Source organism: Choloepus didactylus, chromosome 16 (genome assembly GCF_015220235.1).
Source record: "Choloepus didactylus isolate mChoDid1 chromosome 16, mChoDid1.pri, whole genome shotgun sequence".
NCBI classification, from domain to species: domain Eukaryota; kingdom Metazoa; phylum Chordata; class Mammalia; order Pilosa; family Megalonychidae; genus Choloepus; species Choloepus didactylus.
Genome location: NC_051322.1, coordinates 77,445,628 through 77,471,264, shown reverse-complemented (window position 1 = coordinate 77,471,264; position 25,637 = coordinate 77,445,628). Strand labels below are relative to the sequence as shown.

General features: G+C 38.7%; 1 pseudogene; it reads right to left on the bottom strand.

The window, feature by feature from the left end:
• Positions 1-6,122: 6,122 nt before the first annotated feature.
• On the bottom strand, positions 6,123-25,005 carry LOC119511357 (annotated as a pseudogene).
• Between the last annotated feature and the right edge of the window lie 632 nt (positions 25,006-25,637).

The following is a 25,637-nucleotide window of genomic DNA, read 5'->3' as shown; positions in this document are numbered from 1 at the left end:
AAAATATTTGGTACCTATAACTTGGTGAAATGTTCTTAGACACAGTTCATAAAAGAAAAAAAGACATAACTAGACTTCTTCAGAATTGTAGTGTTGCTCTGTGAAACAAAGATAAAATGACAAGTTGCAGATTGAGAGAAATGTTTGCAAAGACTATGTCTGATAAGGGAATAGTAGACTATATAAAAACTCTCAAAGCACAAAATCTAAAAAGCCAGCATTCCATTTAAGAAAATGGCATAAGACATGAGGACACATTGTTGCTAAAGAAGATTTACAGATGGTGTATAAGCATGTGAAAAGATGTTAAACAATACTAGTCATCTTGCCATTATCAGATATCACTACACAACTATTAGAATAGCTACAATAAAAACATAGTGGTAATTCAACAGGTCATGGATGTGAAGCAACCAAATTTCTCACATATGGCTGAAGGGAATGTCAGTTGGTATGGACACTTTCTAAAATAGGATATCAATCCTTAAAACACAAAATACATTAACTATACAGTGAAGCAATTGGATTCCTGGACATTTTTCTCAGAGAAAGAAGGACTTCCATTGAAACAAATATCTGTACTATATGATTATTTGGAGAAAATGTATTTATTTATAATAACCAACAGGTGGTATCCCCACAAACCCTAATATTCTTCAACTGATAAATGCCTAAACAAACTGTGGTATATCCATATGACAGAATAGTATTCAATATCACTTATGAACATGGAAAAGTCCTGAGCAAAATACTGGCAAGCCAAATCCATAAGCATATTAAAAGATTATATACCACCATAAATTTGGGTTTATCCTAGGAATGAAAGGGTTTCTAGAAAGTCAATTAATGTAACAGACCACTGTAACAGAATGAAGGGGAAAAAACATGATTACTTCAAATGCTGGAAAAAATGGCATTAGAAAAACACAGCACCCCATCTGGAAAAAATATTCAGAAAACTAGGAATGGAAGGAAACTACCTCACATGATATGAAACCCTTGAAATAACACCATACTCAATGATGAAACATAGAAAGCTTTCTCCGTTATTTCAGAAACAAGACAAGGAAACCCAATTCCAATACTGCCATTCAGTGTTTTACGGTAAGTTCTAGCCATAGCAATTAGAGAAGAAAAGGAATAAAAGTCATCCAAGTTGGAAACGAATAAATAAAATTAACACTATACACAGATGACATGATCATACAAATAGAAAATCCTGAAGAATCCACAAGAAATTTCCTATAACTAATTAAAAATTCATGAAATTTTCAGTATACAAGATAAACATACAGGAGTCTTTTGGGTTTCTGTACACCAATAATTAACCATCGGAGGAGGAAATCAGGAAATCAATTCCATTTACAGTATATCTAAAACAATGAAATACCTAGGATTTTAACCAAGGAGGTGAATGACTTGAACACTGAAAGCTATAAAACACTTCTGAAAGAACTTAAAGAAGACCTAAGTAAATGGAAAGACATTCTGTGTTCATGGATTGGAAGAATTAACATTGTTAAGATGCCAACCGAGCCTAAGCAATCTACAAATTCAATGCAATCCTTATCAAAATTCCACTAACCTTGTTTTTTTTTGCAGTAATGTAAAACTTGACCCTTAAATTAATATGGAATTGCAAGGGGCCTTGAAGAGCCAAAGCAATCTTGCAAAAGAAGAACAAATTTGGAGGACATACATATCCCAATTCCAAATTGCTACAAACCTGCTATAATTAAAACTTGGAACTGGCATAAATACAGTCATATATATTCTAAAGTACTACAACTGAGATTCCAGAGAGAAATCTATATATCTATGGTCACTTGATTTTTGGTGAGGGTCCTAAGTCCATTTGATAGGGAAAGAATATTCTCTTCAACAAATGATGCTGTGACAACTGGAAATTGACATGCTAAAGAATGAATGTGACATCCTACCTCTCGCCAAACACAAAAAAAAGAATTAAAAATGGATCAAAGACATAAACACGATATCTAATACTATAAAACTCTTCCAAGAAAACTTAGGGAAATATCCTTGGACCCAAAGGAGGCAACAGATTTTTAGCTTTTACAGCAAAAGAGAAGCAACCAAAGATAAAAATCAGATAAAATTGATTTCATCAAAATTAAAACTTCTGCATATCAAAGGAAATTATCAAGAAAATGAAAGTAAAACCTATGGAATGGAGAAAATATTTGAAATAAGTGTATCTGATAAGAGTTTAATATCCAGACTACATCAAGGTCTCCTACAGCTCAACAACAAAAGACAAACAGCCCAATTAAAATATGTGGCAAAGATTTAATAGACATTTTCCCCCAAAATATATTTGAATAGCAAATATTTATATGAAAAGATGCTCAATATTAAGCATTAAATAAATGCAAATTTAAACAATGAGATACCACTTTATATTCACTAAAATAGCTACTATTTTTAAAACTCAAAGTAACAAAGGTTGTCAAGGATGCAGAGAAATAGGAACACTTGTACATTGTTAGTGGAAATGTGAAATGGTACAGCTACTCTGGAAATAATCTGACAGTTCCTCGGAAAGTACAACATAGAATTACTACACCACCTGGCAATTCCACACTTAGGTTCACAGCCAAAAGAATGGGAAGCAAATAATCAGACAGGTATTGTACACCAATGTTCATTGCAACATGAATCATAATAGTGAAATGTTTGAAGCAACCCAAAAGTTCATAAAAAGATTAATAGATAAACCAAGTAGGATATAGCCATACAATGTAATATTATTCAGTTGTAATAAAATTAGTGAAGTGATGGTATATGCTACAAGATGAATGAACCTTGAACACATCCTGTTGATCAAATAAGCCAGAAACAAAAGGGCAATTATTCTTTGATATCACATTTATGAATTAATTATAATATTCATGCTTATAGAGTTAGAGTGTGGAACATATGTTACCAGGAGATAGATTGGAGTTAGAGAATTCAGAGTTGTTGCTGAGGTTGTACAGAATTTCTATTTAGGCTGATGGAAAAGATATGGAAATGGATGGTGGTGATGGTAGTAAATTATTGTTAACAATGAACTGTATAAGTGAATGAGGTTAAACGAGGAAACATTAGGATGTATATATAACTAGAATAAACATTAAAAAGATAAAACATGGGAATGTATGAAACAGTTAACCCTATTATAGATAATGGACTATATTTAATAGTACAAGTACTCTTCCATGAATGATACCAATGTAAATACTGATACCAATACAAGGTAGTAATAATAGAGTGGTATATGGGAAAAACACATATCATGTAAATAATGGAAGATAGGTAGAATTATTTTAAGATTAATTCATCAATTGTAAGAAAGGTAATTATTGTCTTCTTTAAAAATACAATTTATTTTTTAAAAAGTGCTATCATTTATAATAACAAATATTCCATACAAATAAGTGTTGGTGGGGTGGTAGTATGGAATTCCTGTATTTTATTCGTAATTGTGTTGTAAACTCACAAATTCTCTAACATAAAAACAAAACAAAACAGTTGTTGATCCAACATATAAGAGGATATAAAAATGTCCAATGAGACAGACAATTTTCTCATGTAAAACTATTTCTACTACTGAGATTTACTCTTCATGTTGTATGTAAAATCTGGGTACTGAGGTACATGTAATTTTCCAGATATCCATTGCTACAATAGTGCAAATAAACAAATTACTGAAAAATTCAGTTAATTACAATCACAGTGCTGATTTTTGTCAGGGGTCTTAGGGTCAGGGTTTTAGTCTTGGCTTTGCTGAACACTTCTCTAGTTGAGTCACTCACCTGTCAGGGTTGACTAGAGAGGCTCAATCTGTTCCATGTCTTTCTTCATCCAGCAGCATAGCCTGGGCACATCCACCTGTGAATGGCAGAATGAAAGACCCAAAATCAGGTCCCAGAGGCAGAGTGGGAGAGAAGGCATGAGTGAATCATATGGGAAAGTGTAGGGATGCAGACATGTTGAGGAACTCTGTCATTTTGGAATATGCCATAGGTAGATATGTCTTCTCAACTCAACAAAACATAAACCTTGATAGAAGATTGTTATCCAATAGTATATACTGCACTGTTAACTTGGGGGCAACTTAAAAACATGTTCTCACTCCATCTACTCCTTCATTCAGCAAACACTTCTTCATGGCCTTATTTGTGTGGACACTGGGAACATACAAAGGTGAATGTGTCCATTTCCAGTGCATGAGTTCTAAATACCTCAGACAGATGCTTTTGTAAATACTTTTTCTGGGTTAGAGTGGACATCAAAATTTGCTTATCTGTTTACCAGATTATGGAAACTGGGAAAACAGCTTTCACTCTTCACTATCATTTCTCTTAAATATATAGAAGTGGGGTGGCTAAGCATGTAGGAAAATGTAATTTAATGAATAAGAGAAAGCCAAACTGCTTTCCAAAGTAGCTGGACCATTTCACACAACATTGGCTATATAGAGATACTCCAGTTGCTCCACATGGTCAGTCTTTTTTTTTGATGTTCACCATTGTCCGATGTGCACTGGTTTCTCAATTAGGTTTCAATTGTCTATCCCCATGGTAATTAGTTATGTCATTCATATTTTCACTTGCAAATTTCCCATTCATATACCTTATATTTTTATAAGCTGTCTGTTCAAGTGTTTTACCTATTTCAGTTGGCTTTTCTTGTTACTGTGTTGTGAAAGTGCTTTATATATTGTGAATACAAGCTCTTTGTCAGATACATATGCTGTGATATATATCTCCTACTCTTCTGGTTGGCCTATTTGTTAACATAAGGGCACTCAGCAAATTTTGGTGGAGTGATTGGTTTGATTTTTCTAGATTCTTTTTCAGATTCTCATTGCCCCTTGTGCTTCTAGAATTTTGAGTCAGAAACAGCTTCATGCCCACTAATACTTGCAGTGTCAATTCTGAGGCCCAAGGGAAGACCTGGTAAGACTCCCAGGATTCCTTTAAACTAGACTCTGAAGAGGATTGGCTTCTGCATGTGTGGGGCCTACCTTCTTTCTGCTTAATTTAAATTTGGAAAGAAGGGTGGATTTTCATTCTTAAAAGAAAACTAGAGATTATTGCTGGGGAGTGAGATGAAGACATGTAACTCGACCTAAACACTTCCTCTGCTGTCTCCTGACTTGGTTAGGCTTGGGTCTCTACCAACTCAATCCTCCTTCCTCCAGTGCATAGCTTATCTTGCTCCACATTTCTCCATATCAGGAGGATTGCACTCTCAGGGTTGGCTCTCTCACCATCATATGTCATTCTCTCAACAAAATATTCACACTAGGACAAAAAGTTCAGTTCACCTCAGCCCTTCCAGTAATTTTCATGGCTACAACCTGAATGGGAGATTTTCAACGCTATATGAAGATAAAGAACTCACTTGTTCCTCTCTCCTAAATCTCAAAGTCCGTATACTTTCATTTTAAAAGAAAATGTAATGGAGAAAGACACAAAACATACTCTAGAAATCTACTGTGTATGCTTTTGTGTACTTTTTTCTTGAGAAATTTACTTTATTCAATATGAGAAGAAAAACAGGAGAACAATGGTTGCAGAAGACAAGTCAATCTAAAGAGGTACACATTTTTGGTAAGGTAAATGGTTTCCCCAGACTTTAAATTTCTGGACACATACACTTCTTGCCTGAGAGTTCCAATGCCTAAGGAAAATGGGGAATGGCTTTGGTAAGTCTGAGTGAAAAATGGTATCTCATTACATCTGTTTCCTTTCTAGAATAATGGATACAAAATTGGTGGGAAGGTGAGGGAGAAATATTGAATGAGTGCATTTACTAAATGACTGTTCAGTACTGAGTTTCCATTTGTTCCTTTATAGATCTAAGAAGGCAAGGACAACTATGACCACAATTGTTGTCACATTTAGAAGTTGAGAGTTCCTCATAGGCAAAGATATTTAGACATTTTGGTTAGCCACAGTAGAAGAGAAAAAGAAGACTAGGATTAAGTGCAGGGAGAGCCAAATATCAGAAATCTGAAGGGTAGTTGAGAGGAGGCAGGGAGTTACAAGGGGGATACAGAGACTAATTCTCTGGAAGAAAATATGGTGATTGGCCCTATGCACAAAAAGGGAGCCTTACCAAAAATGCAGAGGACTGATCCTTAGAACAATCACATCTTTCCCAGTCTTGGTCACTGTAATGGCCCTGGAATTTGACCCTGGAACTCAGGGGACTATCAGGCTCCACTGAATGGTCATTTCTCCACTGGCTTTCCTAGGTAGATGGCCTGTAAGATGTAGCACAGATATCAAAGGGGTTGTACATGTCATAATTGAGCTGGTAGGGATCTGTGGGGTGATTGTCCCAGGCAGACAGGACTTTTTGGATCTGTGGAGAGCCACCTCAGGCTTGGGTCCAAGCTCCAGTAGGTGCCAAGGCAAGGTCACAGCTGTCTTGACATTCTTGAGCTTGAAGAAGAGGTTGAGGGCTGTGCACACCACCAGAATCGTGTGGACAAGCTTCAGGTTTGAGTGTGTGAAACAGTCTGCCATCTCACAGATGCACTTCTGTTGTTAAAGAGTTTCTTTCGGCAATTTCTTCTTTTCAGTCTCCATGGAGTAACCCACAACATTCTCACAGCAAGTGGTTGTGAGCTGCTAGGCCTCTGTAGTCTCCTGTTTGTTGTCCACAATAAGAAAAGGCACATTGAGAAAGATGTAACAAATTTTTTCCATGGTCTCCTCAAATTTGTGAACAGTTCTGAACTGTTCTGCAACAACTGAATGAGGTCATTAAACTTCAGGCCCACAGCTGGCACATCATTCTTCAATCCTACATCCTTCCAGTTGCAATTATTGTAGCCATAGATTGAGGGAATGAAGGACAGAGCTTGCTAAGTGGTAAGCCCTGGGCATATGTTTAGGAACAGGTGCTTGTAAGGGCCAAGCTGGCTAACCTCCACCTGGTCACAAAGGAGCCACATGGCTGTTTCAAAAGAGCCTGCCAGGATGTGATCAACTGGAAGCTGAGAGTTATTGCACCAGATCTGAGTTGGGCTAGTTTCCTTGTGGGGGGGGGGGGAGAACCCATTCTAAGCCCCACTAGCTTCCCTAGGGTCACATCCATCTTGGAAGGGAGCCCCAGGTCTTCTTCTACATCTCATCCACATCCTTCTTCCTGTCCTTTGCAAAGACAATCATCCCCCAAAACTTCTTTAATATCCACAAACCTATCTTCATCCAGCTGCATTTCTGCATCCTCTCCTGAACCCTCTGTACCAACAGTGTCAGTGTCAATATCAGCAATCAGTGCTCCTCCCTTTCCCTCTGGCTATGGAGCCCTCCATGAATCCTTTGGGTACAGTCAATAAGGGCCACTTGGTATTCAATGGCATGATATGTGCAGGGAGCTGGAGAGGGTTGGCATTAGGGTCAATTTATGGGATGTTCTCCTTCTTTGGGCCAAAAGTCTCCTTCCAGCTCTCAGCCTATTCATCTAAGCATGGAAGGCAACTGTAAGATAGGCCAGTGACTTCTGCCCACAATTCTTTAGGCTCAACATTTGCTCTGACATATCACCCAGGTATGGGGCATTCTGATAATGGCCACTCATATCCTCTTGAATATCAGCAATCTTAATCATCTTGCACAGTTTCTCTAGTTTACTAGTAATAAGGTACAGGAAAGAAAGTTTGTCAAAGTTTTTTTTTTGTTTGTTTGTTTTGTTTGTTTGTTTGTTTGTTTGTTTTTGCTGCTTCCAGAGCAATCTCAATTTTTCCACACTCCAGTGTCAGACTAAATCAAGTTTTCCCCTCCTTGACAAAGTGCAATGCCACTTCATGGTAGCTTTTATTCTGGAGATAAGCAGTGATGGACTGGTCTACTAGTTTGACATTCCTCACCATGTACAGTACCTCATCATATTTCGTGTTGATCAGGGCCAGCTTAAACTTTAACTCAGTGGGATCAACGGTGAGTACTCAAGGATTACACTCCCTATCTAGGCCATATACACAGATACTCATCACCCTTGTAGCATAGATTGTTAAATCCAGAGTTTGGATATTCCCATTTTTCCCAATGGTTATAGCATATTTGAAGTCGTTGCTTGTGGTATAGATAAATACCTCACTTTTATCCCAGGCCCCCCTCTTGACCCAAATATTCTCATGAATGTTAATAGAGCCTCCAGTTGGTGGTTATAGATCACAATGGCGTGCATGACCAGAAGTGCTAGATGTTATATATCTGCTGACCAGATAACATATTTCACCTTCAGAGATGCCAGAGTCCACTTCTGCTGTATGTCAAAGAGTGTGATGGAGTTTGCATCTTGAAGCAGAAGGTTCCCTGTGCCAGCATGGATGATCTCATCATATTTGGGCATCTGTACTTTCTTGGTAATCTCATTCTTTAGATGCTTAATCAGAAGGGATAAAGGCCCACAAACTGATTTTGAGCAACCAAAATGTCTGTCAGGCCTGAAGATCATTTCCCTTCAGGGCTTCAGGATTCTGGGAGTCAGCATCCATGTGGATGGTATACAGGTCATAGGTACTATTCTCTAAATTTCTGGCTCTTGTACACAGTAGAACTGCATTCTCTGCTACATTGTATGACATATTGAACATTGGAAGCTTGGAAGCACTTTGCCACAACATGACAGCTACATCTTTGATGCTGTTGAAATCTAGCTGATGTAAGAACTGGTCCTTGACATAATACAGCAGATTGTCAGGAACAGCATAGGCTAGCCTTCATTTTTCCAGTTTAAACACAATCATGCCATCATCATGGCCTGTGGCAAAGAAATTGAGATTGACATGGACAGCCAGTACACAGAAATGTTCATAGTCCCTATGAAATTTCTGAAACCCAGTCTGATTAGACTTATCCCAAACATGGATACTTTTGTCCTCAGAATTGCTGTGAAGAGACAGTGCCTTAGATTGTAGTTCCAAAACTTACTCTTACAGTCATCTTTTGAGACAAACAGTGGCTGTTGATTATGGAAGTCAATACCTCATACTGGACCATCACATCTATCAAACTTGTTAGTGAGGGTGAACATCTGATAGTCCCATAGTGGGAAAACCCAATTGTGTAAATTGGCCAGGATCCAGGATCCTTGGGGATAAAAACTGAGCCCTTGACCTGTGTGCTCTTTGTCTCAAACTTGTTTATCATCCTTTGAATTTCTGGCTTTGAGGCCCTACTTTGCACCCCATCATTCCCTTCTGTCTTTGAGTAACCTCCACATCAGTTCCTCTCCACTGTGAACACTTCTATGTAAGTTTACATAAAATATATTATGTTTTAAATTATAAAAGCAAACATAACACCATTCAGCCAATAAACACAGTATAATTAGTACAGAACACCACCATTAAGTTGCAGTTAGGATATGAAGGGGGCAGTGGGGTCCACAAGGAATCCATTTCCTATAGGGAAACTTTTATTGGTGCATTCAAGAATGGGATTCCTGTGTCTCTTGTCAGGATGATTCATCCAAAGGGAGAAAAGACCATAAGAAGACTCATAGAAATAAGTCAAGCCCAGAAATCCTTTGATGAGTCTCATGGGGGCAGGACGTAGAAGTGAGGACAGATGGTTGACTATTATCACTTGGCACCTTCCAATGGGATTCAGCTCCATATGGAATAGGAACAAGAAAGAAGGTTCAGTAACCCTACCAGAAAAACATGAAGCTGTGAAGATCTTCCCAGTTCTAAGAATATTCTAAGCCTTAGATAAGAAACAGTCCATACCTCCTCTTAGCTGGATTTCCCCATGTCACTAGTTCTCAGCCCCCATCATTCTATAGCACTAACTCAGACACCAAGCCTCCCAATTCACTAAATGTTACCTCACTGAAACCTAGAGTTCCTGTGTATCCCTGAAGCCTCTAGTTTCCATGTACATGGCTTCATTGAGGAATGGTGACACAGCTGAACTATATGTTACCCAATATACCCAGGGAGCAGATGGTGGGCATGGGAATATAATGGATATGCAGGGTTTCCAAACAGAACCTGTAGTGGACTGTATACTTGTCCACAATTTGTGTCAGAGAGAAGACAATGACACACATGTTCTTGTCTGGTTATTGACATGATCTATCTAACCTCCTGTCCTGCTTAAGATTGCTGACTGCCCTGTGAATAATGCTCCTGTGAAGTTCTGATGTGCATGGCTATTGCTGACATCCACAACCATCTTAAGCCCTCCAGTGTCAGGACTGAGCAAATATGAAATGAACATCTGCCTATCCATGACACACACTAACATACCCTGAACTTTTATTATACCCAAGAGTCTCACAAATAACCCATATGCAACATCCCATTTCAAGGAACACTACCAGCCACTAATGATCCACCCACAAGATCAAACAAAAATCTTGCTCAAATACATGTACTATCCCCTAACATCCCAAGGATTAACACACAAGTACCTCACACTGCAAACATCCCTTCCTGCAGAACCTCTACTCCTTAGGAATACAAAGATAAAACCATGTGAGATCCCCAATTACACAGAGTGGTTTGCAGCAAAATTTAACCTGAATATCTACTTTCTCTAACGTGAAAGTGGAGATTATACTTATACACAAATGTATAATAAATATTAATAGGTGTGTAGGATGTGGTTTACAAATAGTTACAATTATATAAACAGGGTATTGTAATTGCATACAGCCAATTGATTCTTACATAATGCTTTTGTTGATTTCTATACCTTAGAATTTCACTCAAGATTTAATTAGGTTAGCTACCTCTTTCCTCAATACAATAATGGTTTTAAATACTGAAGTACTTAATCATGTTATTTGTATTATCAGAATATAACATATATAGATTTGACAGTTATATTCATTCTATATTATTACATTTCCTAATGCACTTTATTTTTTTAATTCATTTTATTGAGATATATGCACATACCATGCAGTCATACAAAACAAATCATACATTCAGTTGTTCACAGTATCATTACATAGGTGTGCATTTATCTCCAAAATCAATCCCTGACACTTTCATTACCACACACACACAAATAACAAGAATAATAATTAAAGTGAAAAGGGGCAATTAAAGTAAAAAAGAACACTGGGTGTCTTTGTTTGTTTCCTTCCCCATTTTTCTACTCATCCATCCATAAACTAGACAAAGGGGAATGTGGTCCATATGGCTTTCCAAATCACATTGTCACCCCTCATAAACTACATTTTTATACAATTGTCTTCAAGATTCATGGGTTCTTGGCTGTAGTTTGATAGTTTCAGGTATCTACTGCCAGCTACCTCAATTCATTAGAACATAAAAAGGGTTGTCTACATGGTGCATAAGAGTGTCCACCAGAGTGACCTCTTGGCTCTTTTTGGAATCTCTGCCACTGAAGCTCATTTCATTTCCTTTCACTTCCCTCTTTTGGTCAAGTAGATGTTCTCCATCTCACAATGCTGGGCCTACATTCCTCCCTGGGAGTCATATTCCATATGTCTAGGGATATTCACTCCCCTTGGTGTCTGATTCCACATAGAGGGGAGGGCAGTGATTTCACCTGCCAAGTTGGCTTAGCTAGAGAGAGAGGGCCACATCTGAGCAACAAACAGGCATTTGGGAGGAGGTTCTTAGGCAAAATTATAGGGAGGCCTAGCCTCTCCTTTGCAGTAACAGTCTTCCCAAGGGCAAGTCCTGTGGTAGAGGGCTCAACCCATCAAACCACCAGTCCCCTATATCTGTGAGCACATTAACAACCATTGAGGTGGGGCAGCCTAATACCCCTGCATTCTCCACTAGCTCCTCAAGGGGGCTCTGCATATTATTTTTTCCTTTTATTTTAAATTGACTCTTTTTTAAATCAACTGTATAAAAATAAAAAAAATTAAAATTAAAAAACAAATTAAAAAACACACAATAAAAGAACATTTCAAACAGACCATAACAAGGGAGTAAGAAAAAGGGAACTAACCTAAGATAACTACTTTACTTCCAATATGTTCCTACTCTATCCTGAGAAAGTAACCTAATGTAGCAACATTTCCATGAACTTGTTCCTGCTATACCCATCAGAAATTAACAGACCATAGTCATTCCTGGGCATTCCCAGAATATTAAATTTAGAAATTATAGCTTATCTGTTCTTATTGGATTATCATTCCCCCTTCCTTAATTGCTGTCTATCACTAGTTCCCCTACATTCTATTTTATAAACCACTCATTTTACATTTTTCAACATTCACATTAGTGGTAGCATATAATTTTCTCTTTTTGTGCCTGGCTTATTTCACTCAGCATATCTTGAAGGTTCATCCATGTGGTCATATGTTTCATGACATTGTTCCTTCTTACTGCTGTGTAGTATTCCATCGTGTGTATATCCCACATTTTATTTATCCACTCATCTGTTGAAGGACATTAGGGTGGTTTCCATCTCTTGGCAATTGTGAATAATGCTACTATGAATATTGGCATACAGATATCTGTTCCAGTCACTGTTTTCAGATCTTCCGGGTATATACTGAGAAGTGCAATCCCAGAATTGAAGGGTAAGCCTATATCTAGTTTTCTAAGGAAGTGCCAGACTGACTTCCAGAGTGGCTGAACCATTATACAGTCCCACCACATCATCTCCAGCATTTGTAGTTTCCTGTTTGTTTAATGGCAGCCATTCTAATTGGTGTGAGATGGTATCTCATTGTGGTCTTAATTTGCATCTCTCTAATAGCTAGTGAAGCTGAACACTTTTTCATGTGTTTCTTGGCCATTTGTATTTCCTCTTCAAAGAACTGTCTTTTCATATCTTTTGCCCATTTTATAATTGGGCTCTCTGTACTATCATCATTGAGTTGTAGGATTTCTTTATATCTGCAAGATATGAGGCATTTGTCAGATACATGGTTTCCAAAATTTTTTTCCCATTGAGTTGGCTGCTTCTTTACCTTTTTGAGAAATTCCTTTGAGGTCCAGAAACTTCTAAGCTTGAAGAGTTCCCATTTATCTATTTTTTCTTTTGTTGCTTGTGCTTTGGGTGTAATGTCTAGGAAGTGGCTGCCTAATACAAGGTCTTGAAGATGTTTCCCTACATGATCTTCTAGGAGTTTTAAGGTACTTTTATATTGAGCTCTGTGATCCATTTTGAGTTAATTTTTGTGTAGGGTGTGAGGTGGGGGTCCTCTTCCATTCTTTTGGTTATGGATATTCAACTCTAACAGCCCCATTTGTGGAAAAGACTGTTATGTCCCAGTTCAGTGATCTTAGGGGCCTTAACAAAGATCAGTCGGCCATAGATCTGGGGATACATCTCTTAATTCTCCATTTGATTCCATTGATCAATATGTTTATTTTTGTGACAGTACCATGCTGTTTTGACAACTGTGGCTTTATCATAAGCTTCAAAGTCAGGGAGTGTAAGTCCTCCCACTTCTTTTTTCTTTTTTAGAGTGTCTTTAGCAATTCGAGGCATCTTCCCATTCCAAATAAATTTGATTACTAGCTTTTCCAAGTCTGCAAAGTAGGTTATTGGAATTTTGATTGTGATTGCATTGAATCTGTAGATGAGTTTGGGTAGAATTGACATCTTAATGACATGTAGCCTTCCTATCCATGAACATGGAATATTTTTCCATCTTTTAAGGTCCCCTTCTATTTCCTTTAGTAGAGTTACATAGTTTTCTCTGTATAGGTCTTTTTACAACTTTAGTTAAGTTTATTCCTAGGTACTTGATTTTTTTAGTTGCTATTGAAAATGGCATCTTTTTCTTGAGTGTGTCTTCAGTTTGTTCATTTCTAGCATATAGAAACATTACTGACTTATGTGCATTAATCTTGTATCCTGCTGCTTTGCTAAATTTGTTTATTAGCTTTAGTAGCTGTATCATTGATTTCTCAGGGTTTTCCAGATATAAGATCATACCATCTGCAATGACAGTTTTACTTCTTCCTTTCCAATTTCTATGCCTTTATTTCTTTGTCTTGCCAGATTGCATTGGCTAGCACTTCCAGCACAATGTTGAACAATAGTGGTGATAGTGGGCATCCTTGTCTTGTTCCTGATCTTAGAAGGAAGGCTTTCAATCTCTCTCCATTAAGTACTATGCTGGCTGTGGGTTTTTCATAGATGCTCTTTATCATATTGAGGAAGTTTCCTTCAATTCCTACCTTTTGAAGTGTTTTTATCAAAAAGGGATGTTGGATTTTGTCAAATTCTTTTTCAGTATCCATTGAGATGATCATTTGATTTTTCTCTTTTGATTTGTTAATGTGTTGCAATATATTGATTGAGTTTCATATGTTGAACCACCCTTGCATGCCAAGAATGAACCCCACTTGGTCATGGTGTATGGTTTTTTTAATGTGTCTTTGGATTTGATTTGCAAGTATTTTGTTAAGAATTTCTTCATGTATATTCATTAGCGAGATTGGCCTGTAGTTTCCCTTTTTTGTAGCATCTTTGCCTGGTTTTGGTATTAGATTGATGTTAGCTTCATAAAATGAGTTAGATAGTGTTGCAGTTTCTTCAATGTTTTGAAAGAGTTTAAGTAAGATTGGTGTCAGTTGTTTTTAGAAAGTTTGGTAGAATTCCCCTGTGAAGCCATCTGGCCCTGGGCATTTATTTGTGGGAAGCTTTTTGATGACAGATTGGATCTCTGTGCTTGTGATTGGTTGACTGAGGTCTTTTGTTTCTTCTCTGGTCAGTCTAGGTAGTTTATATGTTTCTAGGAAATTGTCCATTTCCTCTATATTATCCAGTTTCTTGGCATACAGTTGTTCATAGTACCCTAATATAATTTTTTAAATTTCTTTGGGATCCTTCTCATTCATTATTTTGTTTATATGGGTCTTCTCTTTCTGATTTTCTCAGTCTAGCTAGGGGCTTGTCAATCTTGTTGATCTTTTCAAAGAACCAACTTTTGGTGTTATTTATCCTCTCTATTGTTTTTTATTTTGTTCTCTATGTATTTATTTCTTCTTTAATCCTTGTTATTTCTTTTCTTCTACTTGGTTTAGGATTGGTTTGCTGCTCATTTTCTAGCTTCTTCAGTTGATCCATTAGTTCTTTGATTTTGGCTCTTTCTTCCTTTTTAATATATGTGTTTAGTGCTATAAATTTCCCCCTCAATACCACTTTTCCTGCATGCCATATGTTTTTGTATGCTGTGTTCTCATTTTCATTCATCTCTATATATTTCACAATTTCTCTTGCTATTTTTCCTTTAACCCACTGATTGTTTCGGAGTGTGTTGTTTAACCTCCAGGTATTTGTGAATTTTCTAAGTCTCTGATGTTTTTTGACTTCTAATTGCATTCCATTGTGATCAGAGAATGTGCTGTGAATTTCAATTATTTTTTTAATTTATTGAGACTTGTTTTATGTCCCAACATATGATGTATTCTGGAGAAAGTTCCATGAGCACTAGAGAAGAATGTGTATCTTGGTTATTTGGGATGTAGTGTTCTATATATGTCTATTAAATCTGATTAATTTATCTGATTGTTTAAGTTTTCAGTTTCCTTATTGGTATTCTGTCTGGCTGATCTATCTATAGGAGAGAGTGATGTGTTGAAATCTCCCACAATTATTGTGGAAACATCAATTGCTTCCTTTAGTTTTGCCAGTGTTTCTCTCATGTATTTTGTGGCACCTTGATTGGGTGCATAAACATTTATGATTGTTATTTCTTCTTGTTGAATTGCCCCTTTTATTAGTATGTAGTGGCCTTCTTTTTCTCTCATAACATCCTTGCATTTAAAGTCTATTTTATCTAAGACCAATTTTGCTACTCCTGTTTTCTTTTGGCTGGAGCTTGCATGAAATATATTTTTCCATCCTTTCACTTTCAATTTCTTTGTGCCCCTGTGTCTAAGATGAGTCTCTTGTATGCAAAATATTGATGGTTCATTTTTTTGGTCATTCTGCAAATCTATATCTTTTAATTGGGGGGTTTCATCCATTTACATTCAATATTATAACCATGAAGACATTTGTTGAATCAGCCATCTTATCCTTTGGTTTATGTTTGTAATATATATTTTTTGCTCTCTCTATTAATATCCTTTAACAAACCCTTACTGAATCTTTTTAGTACTGAACCTTTCTCCATGTCTCTCTGTCCTTTCTTTGTTTCTCTGTCAGTAGGGCTCCTTTAGTATCTCCAGTAGGGCAGTTCTCTTGTTAGCAAATTCTCTCAGCATTTGTTTGTCACTGAAAAATTTAAGGTCTCCCTCAAATTTGAAGGAGAGCTTTGCTGGATAAGGAAATCTTGGTTGGCAGTTTTTCTTGCTCAGAATTTTAAATATGTCATGTCACTGCCTTCTTGCCTCCATGGTGGCTGCTGAGTAGTCACTACTTAATCTTATGCTCTTTCATTTGTATGTGGTGAATTGCTTTTCTCTTGCTGCTTTCAGAACTTGCTCCTTCTCTTCCATATTTGATAGTGTGATCAGAATACATCTCAGAGTGGGTTTATTTGGATTTATTTGGAGTTTGCTGGGCATTTGTGATTTGTGTATTTATGCTGCTTAGAATATTTGGGAAGTTTCCCCCAACAATTTCTTTGAATACTCTTTGTTCTGGTTTGCTAATGCTGCTGGAATGCAAAACACCAGAAATGGATCAGCTTTTATAAAGGGGCTTTATTTGGTTACACAGTTACAATCTTAAGGCCATAAAGTGTCCAAGGTAAGTCATCAACAAATGGGTACCTTCACTGGAAGGTGGCCAATGGTGTCTTGAAAACCTTTGTTAGGTGGCCAGTGTCTACTCCAAGTGCTGGTTTCAAAATGGCTATCTCCCAGGATGTTCCTCTCTAGGCTTCTGCTCCTCAAAAATGTCACTCTTTGTTGCTCTTGGGGTGTTTTTCCTCTCTTGACTTCTCCAGAGCAAAAGCCTACTTTCAAAGGTCATCTCCAAAATGTCTCTGTAAGCTGAAGCTCCTCTCTCAGTTCCAGTGAGTTCTTCGAAGTGTCCCTCTTGGCTGAAGCTCCTCTTCAAAGTGTTGCTCTCAGTTGCACTGAGTTCTCTCTGCTCATCAGCTCTTTTATATGGCTCCAGTGACTCAACTTAGACCCACCCTGAATGGGCAGAGCAACATCTCCATGAAAATTATCCAGAGGCATCACCCACAGCTGGGTGGGGCAATTTGCAAAGAAACACTCAAAGAATTACTATCTAATCAACACTGATAATGTCTGTCCACACAAGATTACATCAAAGATAATGGCATTTGTGGGGACATAATACATTCAAACTGACACAATCTTCCTAGACTTTTACCCTTCTCTTCCCCTTCTGGAACACCAGTGAGTCTTATATTTGGATGTTCTATATTATGTATCATATCCTTGAGGTCCATTTCAATTTTTTCAAATTTTTCCCCATTCTTTTTTTTTTTTTTTTTTTTATTCTTGAATTTTCCATTTGGTCATCTTCCAGGTCACGGATTTGTTGTTGTTCAACTTCCACTAAGACTGCAGTATGAGGATCCAGAATCTTTTTAATTTGGTCAACAGTTTCTTTAATTTCCATAAGCTTGTCTATTTTTTATTTACTCTGGAAAATTCTTCTTTATGTTCTTCTAGAGTCTTCTTGACATCCTTTATGTCCTGTGCCATGGTCTCATTGTTCTTTAGTTCTTTGTTTAGTTGCTCCAAGTACTGTGTCTCCACTGACCTTTTGATTTGGGTTCATGGGCTTGGGTTATCCATATCATCTGGTTTTTTCTTATGCTTTAAAATTTTCTGTTGTTTTTGGCCTCTTGGCATTTGTGTAACTTGATAGGGTTCTTTTAGGATTTGTAGACCAATTAAAATCCTTATCTACTTTGTCAGATCTACAGCTTTGTGGAATACACTTTAACCAGAAGGTGGTGTCCGTGAGCCACCTATTCCCCTCAAGCCAGTTCTCCCCCACTTTGTCTTTGTGTTGAATGGGGTGTGAGACTTGTGGGGTCCAATTGGTGCACCAAGCTTGCACGTGTAGTTGGTGTTGCCTGCCCTGTATTTGGAGCATGTGCCTGGATGGTCAGGGAGAGGGGTGGCTCTAGCAATCAAATCTCTCTGGTGTTCCTGGAGATTTAAAGCTGCTGCAATAGTCTAATCCTTCAGTTCATTCCTGCCAGTTTGTCTCTGCTGCTGACTCACAAGTCCTTGGTATTGGCATATGGCCCCTGTGACTTGTGAGTGGGTCCCTCTTCCAGGCAATGCACCCCCAGGTCCTCTGTTGAGAGATGACTGTGCTATGTCACAGGTGAGTGCTGTCCCTCCAGGGTGTTTCTGGGCTGCTGGGCTGTGTAGGGAGGCTCCCAGTCTGCTGAAAGAATGGCTGAATGAGGCATGTTAATTCACACTGCTCCACCTTCTCAACTCTGGGACAACCAGTTGAGGGTGCAGGGAAGGCTAATGTCCATGCCCAGTTTTGTGGTGTGTACATGTGTTATTGGAAGCACTTCTCATCGCACTGGGTTGTCTGGGGCAGCTCTGGGCTCTGTTCCTTGTCCACTGGGATGATGGCTGTGAGAGGACACTCCCCTTTTCTTGGGAAGTTGTGTTTAGTGAATTTTCTCAGCCACTGAACTTATTGCCTTGTGTCTCAGAGCTCTCTTAGTTCTGTTCTTGTGTTGCCTTGCCCAAATTGCAAGTCTTTGAGTCTTTCTGTATTGGGGTTCTTAGAGTAATTGTTTTAGTAAAAGAGAAAAAGAGAAAAAAAAGAGAAAGGCACTCTTGCAGATCTAATGGGTTATTGAAATGCTAAGAGACAAGACAATTAGAGCCATTAAGGAATGGTCCAGGGGGCAGAGAAACTGGTTTTTCTTCTGGATTTGCATATGAGAATGACTCTGCCTGAGCTCTGCCCTCCTGCTTTCTATGTTCACCAGAACTCCAAAAAGCCTCTGCTTTTATTTTTTGGTTTTTCTTCCTGTGTTTGCTATCCCTATTTCCTTTCCACAGGCCTGGCTGCTCCCTGATTCTCTGGTGTCTGGTCTCAATCTATCTATGATTGGAGTTTGGATCAGTAGAATGTGTTTCCAATAAGAGCTGCAACTGCAGTTCTCCCTCCTCATTCCCAGGACTGATGGCCCCTCCTCCCATGGGACAGCCTGGCAGGGAGGGGCATGGGTCTCCTGGCCATGAAAACTTACAGATTTCACTGAACTCAGCAGTTCCACGTGTTCATGAGTGTTGTATGAAGTATGCCCAAAGTCAAATTGCTCTGTGGTGTCTGGTCCACACAGTTCCTGGCTTTCTACCTACTACCCTGGAGAAGTAACTCAAACATACACTGCTAATGCACTTTAAATCTAGACAATCCAATAACCAATAATTTTGGCCTGCTCTGGGTTTGTACATAATTCCCACAGTATAAATGTTCCCCCCAACAGTGCAAGGTGGCAACATAGGGGCAGAAGGACACCCTTGGTGGTCAGCCCCTGATAGGGACATAGCAGATGCAAATAACCTGAGAGAACATACAATAGTGAGCTCAGTGACATCAATACAATGTCATGATTCTGAGTAGCCATTACCTTTATTTTTTATATAACTGATACATAAAAGTGGGTAGGAGGAGAAGGACCATGGTGGGAGGACGTCACCTCCCTCCACCAGCATTGAAATTCACATTTAGGAATCTGCCCTCCATTCTCTGTGCATGATAACACCTGTGGGGAAAATTGACACCTGGAGGGTTTTGAAGGCAAGAGGCCAGGTGCCCAAGAGCTCCACCCCTAGGGGGGAGTGCCCAGGCATACAGGACCAGGCCCTGCAGAGAAAAGATCCTGGGGTGTTGTCTGTTGGAAAGGCAGGAAAACGAGCCTCAGGAAGGTGCTGTGAGGCCTCCTGGGGAGAGGCAATATCTCCCCTCCTGAAACCTCCACAACTATCCATCTATCCGTAAAAGAGCCTGTTGAAAAAAAACATGATTTTTATAATTACAAACATGTAAGGCAGTTCTGTGCACTTAGAATCTTTGGTGCAGTACTTTTTTTCATTTTTTAAATTAAATTCAGTTTTATTGAAATACATTCACACACCATACAATCATCCATGGTATACAATCCACTGTCCACAGTATGATAACATAGTTGTGCGTTCATCACCACAATCTATCTCTGAACATTTTCCTTACATCAGAAAGAATGAGAACAAGAATAAAAAAATAAAAGTGAAAAAGAACACCCAAATCATCCCCCATTCCACCCCATTTGTCCTTTAGTTTTTATCCCAATTTTTCTACTCATCCACACACTAGATAAAGGGGGTGTGATCCACAAGGTCTTCCTATCACTCTTTGTAATCTATATTATTATATAATTTTCTTCAGGATTCCAGACTGCTGGGTTGGAGTTTGGTAGTTTCAGGTATTTACTTCTAGCTATTCTAATACAGTAAAACCTAAAACATGTTATCTATATAGTGCATAAGAATGTCCACCAGAGTGACCTCTCAACTCCATTTGAAATATCTCAGCCACTGAAACTATTTTGTCTCATTTTGCATCCCCCCTTTTTTGTCAAGAAGATACTCTCAGTCCCATGATGCTGGGTCCACATTCATCCCCAGGAGTCATATTCTGCATTGCCAGGGAGATTTACAACCCTGGGAGTCAGGGGAAGACAGCAAGTTCACCTGTCGAGATGGCTCAGTTAGAGAGAGAGAGAGAGAGAGAGCCACATCTGAGCAACAAAGAGGTACTCAGGGGGAGACTTTTAGGCAGAATTATATGCAAGTTTAGCCTCTCCTTTGCAGTAACGAGCTTCATAAGGGCATGTCCCTTGATCAAGGGCTCAGCACATCAAACTGCCAATCCCAGTGTTTGTGACAACATCAACACCAGTCCAGGTGAGGATGTCCAACACATCCACACTTTCCCCCAGATCCTCAGGGCTGGGGAGGGGGAGGCTGTAAATATATTTTGTATTATCTGCCCAAATTACTCTGGGATGTGTCACTATTTCACTCCAGGCTATACTAATCTACCGTATCTCACTGCCTATTCAAAGTTCCATGCAATTGTGGTGTTTGAACAAATTGACTGTAGAGTTGTACCCTTTAGAAAATTTAGATCCTGTACCAAATAGATATCTCTTCCCTTGGTCTCATATGGAAGTTGAAGTTTTAAAACACAGTCAGTTTCAACCTTTACCCTTTGGCCTGGTTTGCCCTGGTCTTAACCAGACCTGGTGCAGTACTTTTATAATATGTCTAGCCTAAGGCAGTACCTTGAGATTGGAAGGGTTTCTTATGTATGCCTTGACTGCATTTATTTTTTTTGTCTCTGTGGCCTTTTAAAAATCAAAAATATTTTCTCAATATATACAGATCTCATGTAATATTTGGGACATAATTCTATTAAAATATTATTTGTGGTTTATTGAATCCCAGAATTAACTGTGAATGATGTATTTTTATTTCTTAACATTGCCAATCATGTTCTTAATTATACTTTAAAATTTAAAGGAATGGTAGACCTACTCCATTTATTAATCTATCCTAACAAAATAAGTACACAAGCTACCAGTACAGATAGCAATCACAACAAAATTAATAATTGAAAATGTAGAAACACATATTGCTTTCATAATAAGAAATAAAAGTGAAAATGTTTATTTAAAATGAACTTACATTATATTTACTTTTAGTTGCATGGAATCTTTCTGAAACAATTAAAAGGAAGCAATTAACTTTGTATCCTCTGGTGATGTGAACAGAGTTGCCAGGGGAAAGAGGCAAGTGGAAGACTTGTCACTGCAATTTCCATTTTGCAAATTTGACTTTCAAAGCATGCAAAGTTGTCCTGTTTAAAAAAGAAAATTAAAATCATTTAAAGGTAAAATTTAAGTATTAAACTATAACAACATAATATGAGAAAAAAATATATGATTTTTCCTATAAGCATAAAAGCGGGGAGTTCTTTGATGTAGTGGAGCTTTCCCATGAAGAAAGATGGTTAGTAAGGAAGGCCTTGGTGAACACTGCAGAGCTTAGAGTAAGGGGCATTATTTATGGGAAATAAGGATGATATCCTTACATCAGTTTAAGAGATTCAATCTCCTAAAACAATTCTAATTTCATATATGGTTGTACTTATCACCATAAGTACACAGGCATTTACCAGATTGTGTGTTCTGATTTTTTTCACAAATGATATCATTGAAGTACTTGAAAAGCCTACCCCTACGTTTTCAGAGCAGGGGGGGTTGGGGCTCACAAAAGGAAGTTTACTGATAAAAAATCCAAGCATAAAGATAATAACATGTCTTTTGCTCTGGAACTGAGAATCTACAAACCCTCCTAAAGAGATGCATGCCAAATGTGTTCTCCAATTATACTTGGCAGGAAGCACCTATACTTTTTCCACCAGTCAGAGTTCTTCATGAAATGTGTTCTCTCCCCAACCTCAGTCCAACCTGCCCCCTGCCCTTACTTCACTGTAGAATATCTTGAGTCATAATTCTAGCCCTGTTTAAATTCAAACTTTCCTATGCTTTGCTTGGATTCCTGAGAATCTGCTGGAAGAAGGTCACTCTGAGTCCTGGAATGAATCTTTGCAAACCTGGAGCCTGCCAGACAGCAGTGGTCAGTACCAATGCTTGTGGGGATGATTTCAGAAGGTCAGAATGTGGGATAATGTGTTACTAGGGAATTTACTCTATTCCTTCAAGTGCCAATCTTAAACTCCAAGAAACTTCAGAATTGATCTATCCTGTTGAGACAAGACTTGAGCTGGACTAGTGGAATGAGAGTGCACTGGAGATTACCAAGGACCTCTCTACTGGAGGGTTTGGGGTAGCTTAGGAACCTGAGGCCTGCAGTTGAGAAAGGAGTCTCCGTAGAGGTAGATTTGACTTCTGAACAGAACTACTCTGGCTATGGAGAAAGGATAGGAGCAGTCAGATTAATTCCCTCTAAAATAGAGAAAGGCCACATGAAAATTGTTTTTAACTGTAATGGGAGTATGTTGTGTGGGGGCATAGATAGACTTGCCTAGACCCTGTGTCATTTCTTTGGACACCTGGAAATTCTTGTATAACTTTATTTGAAGGGTACTGAATGAATGAAATGAGATCTTTTGGGGTATTCAGAAACAATGGCCTAAGCTAGAAAACTGTTCAGAGTGGTTACCTTGGCCAAAACTGCACTGAAAGATTCTCTTGGTGAGCTAGCCTGGAAGTTACTCTAACTGCTACAGCTCAGAGTCTCTAAGCTCCTACCAGCCCAGAAATATTTTCACTTTCACTCCAGGTAGATGTTTTCTTTCATCTAACAGGGCCAGGGCAGTTGGATGACTTCACTTTGTGTTAGAAGAGGTTTGAATTCTCTGAATTTTTCTGTATGGACCTCAAATTGTGGAATCTCTATCTTCAGAGGAACATAAATTTGACATATCCTCATGGTAAACACAGAATCCATCCTTTTACAGTTGAGATGATGATGTTCATGATGTTCCATCATTACATTTCAGTCATGGAATTGAAACTGGGTGATGTTGGTTTTCCAATGGAGCATTCTATGAAGTAATTTCTTTTTAGATAGGGAAAGGAAAGTAGCAAGGAAGTATATTTTCATCTATTATCATTAATGAACCTAGGACAGCTGCTTTATTAATTGCTCACATGCTGTGGATTCCTGCTCCCTTTGAGTACAATTTGAGGGAGGGACTTGAGAATAAGAATGTGTCATGGATTTCATAGACCCAAATTACACCTGACTCACACTTGGTGATCAGGGTCTTTATATTTGTTGTTAGGAACTTGAAGTAGAGGGACCAGTCCAGTTTGTATCACTTTCTGTCAAGGTTAAACAGACAGGCACCTACAAAAATCTCTGGAGTCCCTTAATGACAGCCCCACCCCTCACATTTTACTTGCCCTTGATTACCCTCTCCAAATATTTCTGGCTGTCTCATGGCAGAACATGGGGGAACTTGACAACATTTGTCTTGGAAACAGAATTTCCTGAGTGGTTTGATGGACACATGAGCAGGGGTGGTCAGGTGGCCTGACCCTGGCCTAGTGTAATGAGGGTTAGATTGGGACCTAGGAACTGCAGGCATATGCTGGGAAGGGTGTGTAAAGGGCATGGACTTTCTCTATTCATTTTTGTTTTGTCATTGTGCCAAATAAAATGGCTTCCTAGAACTTACCCTGGAGAGCCTCCCTTATCTGCCCTTGAGCATGCTGAGGGGAATTTTTCCAAAGAGCAAATGTCAAATCTCTTCCTCTTCCAGCACCAGCCCTTAAGGCACTGTGATCCAGTGAAAGAATGGATGTTTTTCTTCTTGGCAGACAGAGATCTAGGAATCTTGAGCTGGGGAAAAATTGTCCAACAGAAAAACTCTCATCATTAGTTCTGGAACCTAAAATCACTTAAGGGGACATTTGCTAACCCAGGTGTTTCCCCATTCATGTGCCTTCTCACTTATTGAAGTTCATAGCTCTGATTTTCCAATGAGTAAAGGAGATCCCCTGGGATCCTCAACACTGCAGACTTTTAAACTACTCCATTCACCAATATCCTTGTATCCACAGAATCTACAGTACTAAAACTGGACAAAGAAGTGAACCCTTGAGCCTCCATGCATCTTATCACTGCACACCCAGTCCCACTATCCACTCCTGGTCCATCACATCCATCTCTCTGTGTATAGCATCCACAACCCATCTTGAATGTGTCTTTCATTCCTGGCAGCTCCCTAGTGATCTCTGCTTTTCCTAGGACAGTGTTGATTATAGGAGCTGGGCTTCCTGTCACCAGTGTGTCTGGAACTGAGAAGCTCATTGTTCATGTCAGGAATCATGGGGGACAAGAGGACCTACTTCAAAATCAGAAATTTGTCCTTCTTCAGATCACCCACATTTTGAGTGCTCCAGAGATCCTCTGTGGGGGTGTTCAGCATCCCTTTCCCTGGATCTGGAGAGCCTCTGTTGTGGATCCCCTCATACCTGCTTCAGTTTCTGGTGACACTCAGGCTGCTGAGGGAGTTTGGTACCTAGATCTTCCTCCTTGATCTCCACCATAGCCTCTCCACTGATCTCCACATTTCCTCCAGGATATGGGGCCTCCAGGGAGGGAGTCTCTGCCTCTAACCAGACAAGACCTCATGGGATGACTCCTGTTTTCAAAAGGGTGATTATTACAACTTCTTACATTGGCATAGATTCAAGTCCATGGCCCAGAGGTTCTATTGTCTAAATCCTAATGCTGAAGCATTCTCTTCTTTATTCCTGTGAGTGACTTTCTTAAGGAGATATTGATTACCCTGGAGTACTCAAATAAAGAGTTCTTGGGAACAGACAATCAAGTTTAGGGCATTAGGGCACACATAAGGGAAGGTCATGATGGCAAGGGGGGACATGTTAGGAAAAGATACAATCCCAATGCCTTTACATGGGGATCCCAGTTTATAACATACATTCAGGTGCTGCATTCCATTTGACCCTTACCATCCTATTTAGAGTATACAGCAAATATTTAGTTTTGTATCATTATCCTTATTATAACTTACATGAGACAAAATCCTGAGAAGTTTCCAGTGATAAAGTGAGGAGCCATAATCTGAATTGAGGTTTCTGACTACAAACCCAACCACTACTCTGATTGTAATTTTTTAAATTTTGTTTTGAAATAAATTCAAAGTTATAGGAACAGT